The sequence below is a fragment of the Otolemur garnettii genome, unplaced genomic scaffold, assembly GCF_000181295.1.
Source record: "Otolemur garnettii isolate 467f Iridium unplaced genomic scaffold, OtoGar3 scaffold00131, whole genome shotgun sequence".
NCBI lineage: Eukaryota > Metazoa > Chordata > Mammalia > Primates > Galagidae > Otolemur > Otolemur garnettii.
Window position 1 is genome coordinate 4,791,179 of NW_003852526.1, and position 6,898 is coordinate 4,798,076.

A 6,898-nucleotide genomic window follows, 5' to 3' on the forward strand; every position below is an offset into this window, starting at 1 on the left:
TTGTCACCTTTTTTTTTCTTTTTAATACCAGAATAGGAAGGTAATACAGAATACAAGGTGGTTTGATTTGTGGATGGATCCCAACAATTTAAACCACAATGTCAGACTACTTCAAACTGAAAGATAAATTCTATTTTGGCTAGGTAGGAAAGCAAGATTGAGATGATCAACTGCCTAGTTTGAGCCAGGAAATTTCCATCCATTAATTTATCTAGGCATTCCTATGTGTGTTATTATACCCCTTTACATACAAGAGAACCAGAGTGGAAACAATTCAACAACTTTTCTTAAAAAGTGAATAGGATTAAAATTTGAATCCAGGTCTGCAAGCCCCCGAGCATGTACAGAAGCTTTGAAATCCTTCTCCTCTACCAAGCATCACTGGCTTCATACTGAACTATATATAAGTCAAACTGAGCGGTGATAGGGTGATAGCGTAATGGAGACAAAGTGCCAAGGAGCAGCCAGCTCCCTCAGGGCTTAGCTTTTCCATAGTTTCCTTCTCAGGCATCCAGCCTGCCAAAGACCAGAGCTGTGTCTCTTTAAAAGGAAACATTGAAATGTAAACTAGTGCACTAAAAGACGCTGTGGTCTCCCTCTGAATTGCAGGAGCATTGGGAGCCCCGTTTTTCTTGGAGGACCCTGCAAACCAGTTCCTCCATCTCAAAAGGAATGTGTATTTGCAGGATTACTGGAACCCAGATCCCAGTCCAGCTGTGTGGAGAAACACACCGGAAGATCAGGTATTTGTATTTGAAACAAATGGTCCTCCAGCTGTTATCTTTTTAAGTAGGCACTGCATCCACTGTCATTAACACACCACTAGCCTAGCCCTGATCTTTCCTCTCTAAACACTCTGAGCTACACCTGCTCTTTTGTCCCCATGAAGCGCCTTTTTCTTGGTAAACTCTACCTCTTGCTTACAGACTAAACTCAAATGTCACTTCCTCTCTGAAGCCTTTTCCTTCTTCCCAGGAGGCATTTGTCCTTTCTTCTCTCTCCTCTGTGTGCTGTTTCACATATGAATAGTTCTCAAAATGTCAATTGAAATGATTTGTTTTATGCACCCAACCTCTCTACCTAGACTACAAAGGTGAGGTCCATGTCTTAGCCATTAAAGTAATTATTTTCAGGACCTAGCACGATGACTGTTATGTAGTCAAGGCTTAATAATTATTACATGTTTGTGTAGGTGGATGAATGGATAGTGATCAGATTTGGGTTCACCCTCAGTTGTTCAGTAGCTAAATTTCCTCTATGATAATTATCCTTCATTTGCTTACCTTTTATGCAATTTCCTATTCATTTAAATTCCCACTACAGGAGAAATAAAGAAGAAACTCGCATTGGCTCATTTCATTCCATGTTTACTTTTCTGATGGAAGAGGACATTGAAACTCTGAGCCAAATAAAATTGCTGAATTATCTGAGGATTTCAGTTATTCATGATTTCCCTCTTACAATTTAGCAATTTAGAAAGCAAAGTTCTATACTGAATGAATTAATTCCTTCACTTATCCATTCTTTCTACATGTGTCAGGCTCTCACTATCACCAGGCATGAAGATTGTACAGTCATAAGAAATTGATGTCCTTGTTTTCATGGGGCCTCCAGCCTATCTTTATTCCACATGGCTGGGTCTTAACTTGTCTACCAGGATAGGCTTGTTTCTGTTTAGCATTTGCTGATGAAAACCATCAGCTGAATAACACATCTAGTTTTATGCCTGCTTTTCCCTAATAGAGATCATTTAGAGGTATTAAAACGTTTATTTGGCAAATTAAATAATTACATGGGCCGGTAGACTGTGTCTTCTTTATAGAAGGTTGAAATTTTTAAGTACACTCCTGCCTCTACTTGTGATCAACTCACAGGCAACATAATGTAGGAAGCCTCCACCACGTTGGTTTATGACGTGGCCCCACAAATAACTGAAAAACATTGGGGCATTGAAGTATACACATAACTGAAAGTGTGAAAAACAAATCCTATATGGTATAAGCCTCCCATTAAATTTTTCCTGGGCTTGTAGGAATCTCTGTATGATAATCCGAATAACATGTGTCCGACATGCTCAGAGTTCATGACTTGTGTTTCCTTTTGTTGCAGGCTCATGAAATATGGACTGCTTTGAAAACAACCGTACAATATTATTTGGATGTGAATACATTCACCTTGGACATGTCCACTGCCCAGTAAATGTGCTTTACTAATTAAAGCAGAAAGACAAGATGGCAATGTGCCAAAACCATGGGCCTTGGAAACCTGGGGCATATCCGTGTCATTTACTAGATTATTTATTATGTCTGTCTCATAGGCTTATTGGAAAGAGTAATTATGAAAACCCATGTAGAGACCTGGAATTAGAAGTTCTCAATAAATGATAGTTCTTAAAATGAGAACTAAAATAAAGATTCTAGGCTCAGCACCTGTGGGTCAAGCAGCTAAGGCACCAGCCACATACACCTGAGCTGGCAGGTTCTAATCCAGCCCAGGCCCGCCAAACAACAATGACAGCTGCAACCAAAAAATAGCCAGGTGGTGTGGCGGGCACCTGTGTTCCCAGCTACTTGGGAGGCTGAGGCAGGAGAATCACTTGAGTTCAGGAGTTGGAAGTTGCTGTGAGCTGTGATGCCATGGCACTCTATCCAGGGTGACAACTTGAGGCTCTGTGTCAGGAAAAATAAATAAATAAATAAATAAATAAAGTCAAATAAAATATTCTAGTAATAACGCTTACCAGAAAGCAGGCTTTTGCGGGGAAAGGAAAGCAAAAACAGACAAGTAGTGTCATTAACCCACTCTGTCCACCACTCTTGCCTCCTATTGCCTCTTGTTTGAGAGAGTTGCTTTATTTTTTAAATTTAAAAAATGAGCTCAGGAGTGCAAGGAGCTCAAGAGCTCAGGAGTTCAAGACTAGAGTTCAAAGCCTCTTCTTTGAGAGAGTTACTTCATTTTTTAGTTTAAAAAAGGAGGGAATCTCCCTTGAACCCAGGAGTTTAACGCCAGCCTGAGCAAGAGCTAGGCTCTTGCCTTTACTAAAAATAGAAAAAAATAGCCTGGCATGGTGAGGGGCACCTATAGTCCCAGCTACTCAGGAGGCTGAGGCAGGAGGAGCACCTGAACTCAGGAGTCTGAGGTTGCTGTGAGCTAGGCAGACACCTGGGCAACAAAGTAAGACTTTGCCTCAAAAAAAGAAGAAAAAAAGGGAAGGAATCTTTTAAATGGATCTTTTCTTTTCATCACCATTTGCCATTTCCTTCAGTCAATCTATAGTCCCAGCTACTTGGGAGGCTGAGGCAGCAGAATTGCTTAAGCCCAAGAGTTTGAGGTTGTTGTGAGCTATGACACCACAGCACTCTACTGAGGGTGACATAGTAAGACTCTATCTCAAAAAAACAACAACAACAACAAAAAAAAACATGCTTTTGAAACTTTTTCCATCAAAGGTGTAATGCTGAGGGCAGCAATGAGGTATGTGTGTGTGTGTGTGTATGTATATACATATTTATGTTGGAGAGTAGATGGTGACAAGGAATTCACTGGAAGCCACCCATTTGTAAGTACAAACTTCCTTAGAAGTTTGGTAAAATCTATGCAATTTTTCCATTCTGCACCACAATATATGGATGTTTGTTTTAATACAAAATAACGGTTTTAACTTACTGCCCAGGTATATTCATTAATCTTTTCTGACAAAACTACAAAGTTGACTATAGAGAAAAGTGTACTACATTTATTCTATTACTTTCTATATATCCATGGGATACAGGTTCAGTCTAAAACTGATTCCCAAGATTGCCCTCCACCCCAAATCACAGGTACATGGAATTCTGTCATCCGAAGTCTCTTTCCATTCTCTATTCCTTAGGTCAATTGTTCTCTGTAACACTTTCTTTTAAGGCAAATGGAAGCATCCTCCTAAGACTACAGTCGGTCTTATGTAGTCTTACAAAAATCTTAAGCACTTTTTTAACAGCAGATAAATCAGAGAAACTGAATTCTAAGCAGCTGTAAAGACTTTGGCCCCAGCACTGTCTTCTCCAGGAAGACACTGACACTAGTCTGTATTTTCCATTTCCCTCCTATATTTTCAGGGAGAAATTTGAGGCTAACTTATAGTGTATTAAGTTAACTGCTATTCATTTCCAAATAATATAAACAAAGATTTTTAAATAAAAATACATCTAAATAGGGCACTGCCTGTGGCTCAAAGGAGTAGGGCGCCGGCCCCATATACCGGAGGTGGTGGGTTCAAACCTGGCCCCAGCCAAAAACTGCAAAAAAAAAAAAAAAAAAAAAAATCTAAATAAACAACATAAGGATGAATTATTTGGTTTTGTGGTAGGAAATAAATTGAGATTGTACATAAATCAGCATTTCAATAATAGCATGCATTTTACTAGCACAGAGTTCCCATTCCTTGATCATTTAATAAAATATTAGATAATACCTGTGTATCAGCCAAAATTCTCCAGAGAAACAGACCAATAGGACTGTAGTTCAGCAAGTTGACCTGGCAATGGAATACACTGTAACTATCAGTTGTTTACTCTCCTGATTGTGTGACTGCCTGTGAGCTGGGGCTCATTGTTGTTGCTGAGCATTGCCAGAGAGTATTGTATCACATGTTGCTAGCCTGGGAAAAGATCAAAATTCTAAGTAGGGCTGTGGTTCATGCCGGTAAGCCTAGCACTTTGGGAGGCTGAAGAGGGAGGATCACTGGAGATCAGGAGTTCAAGTCCAGCCTGAGCAACGTAGCAAGACTTCATCTCTACAAAAATAGAAAAATGAACTGGGTGTGGTGATGTGGACCTATAGTCCCAGCCACTTGGGAGCCAGAGGCCTGGAGGATCACTTGAGCCCAGGACGTCAAGGCTGCGAGCTATGATGATGCCACTGCTCTCCAGCCTGGGCAACAGAGCAGACTTGAATCATGCCTCGACCTCACTATTGCTAGCTGTGCGATTTTATACGTGACACGTACTTCTCTGTGCCTTAGTTTCCTCTTCAGTCATATGGAAATAACGAAATCTACTTACTGTGAGGAATAAATTAAAAAATATGCATAAAACAAGTAGAACAGTGGCTAACTTGTAACTAAACACTCAGCAAAAGTTCTCCATTCTTATTAGTTTTCCTAAGGTCACATGAAAGTCCAGATTCATTTTTGTTATTTCACAATGTGTTCCAGTCATATTACCCACAACTCCAAGCTGCCGTAATCGGGCCTCTTTCTTATGATTTCATCTACTCCCTTCAAACACTCTTTCTACCTTGCATCATTTATTGATTCATTTATTCATTCATTTAACAAACACTGCTCCTGGCTTTCTCTGGCCTAGGCATGGTGGTAGTACCAAGAGGACTGAGACACACTCCTTTCTCCATAGGGCTTTAAATTCACTAAACAAGATAACATCCACTGTATTTATACAGATGAAAATTATAGAGACTCAAATTACAAATTTTGTGTACACAGAGAATGGATAACTTACTCAGCCCAGGAGACCCAGGGAAGGGTCACTGTGGAGGTAGTTGTAGATTAAGGTTTTAACAGATGCATAAGAATAACGTATGAGATTGCTATCACTACAGTTTTTCTGTTACAGCACATTTTATGCTTATACTTACTATTATAGGACATGCTTATAGCATTACACTATTATAGATCGGATGGCCTTTCATACATGTATCAGCAGGCTCCACATCCACTGATTCAACCAACCACAGAAGAAAAATATATTTTTCAAAAACAATAAAAAATAACAATAGAACAATAAAAGCTAATACAAGCAAAAACTATAGTATAACAACTCTATACATAGCATTAACATTGTACTAGGTGTTACGTGTAATCTAGAGGTGATTTAAACAACTATTCAGGAGGATGTGTGCAGGTTCTATGCGACCAGCACAGGATTTTAGATAAGGAACTGTAACATCCACAGTCCTGGAATCAATTCTCTACAAACATCAGGGGACAAGTACAACATAAGAGTTTAAAGTGGGGATTTAATTGGAATTTATTTTTGCAGCTCCAACAAATCTAGAACAGTATCTGGTGTGCCGCAAATATTTGATAAATAAATGAGTACCGATAAGGAAGGTGCCCATGAAAAAATAATAGTCACATTATTGATGTGCTATAATTTATCTTCACGCTGTCCAGTGAATCAATAAGAGAACTGAATAAAAACTCAATGGTATTTTTTCATTTCTGGTCTTTTGTTTCATCCACACAGCAGCGCCAATCTCAAAAGATATCCACCTTTCTGTGCCAATTCATTATAATTTAAATAGAATAACTAATAAATGAGAACTACTGTATACATAACAAATTAAAATGAAGGTATTTATTTTCACGTGTGGATTTTACTTATTCCATTTATTTTCTTCAGATTGATCTAAAATATCTCAGGCAACTGAATCAGGCAGAAAATATATATATCTCATACTGTTATCTTCAATGACAGCCGCAGTCCGAATGAATTTTATTGAAAGTAATTTAGCATTGACTGGTTAAATAGACAAACTACTATGCCTGAATTGTAGATATTGCCAGACTACTTCAAATTAGAGACAAAAATAAATGTTTGGAGATTGCATCACAAATTGGAACTGTCTTGGAAGGCAGTTCAAGTGTAAAATGGAATAAATTATCTAAACTTGAAATATTTTATTCCATCCATCACAGGGACAAAAGCAGCCACATTTTCTCTTTCTGATCATAATGTTGGCAAACAAGCTAATTCTTTTTTAGCAGACAATTTGAGGGAAGGTATGCCTTCTTAGACCCTCCCCCCTTTTGCTCCATCAAAAGTGTATTTTAGAAAAGAACTTTTTAGTAATCTTTAACTTAAGAAGTAACTGGCTCGGCGCCTATAGCTCAACCGGC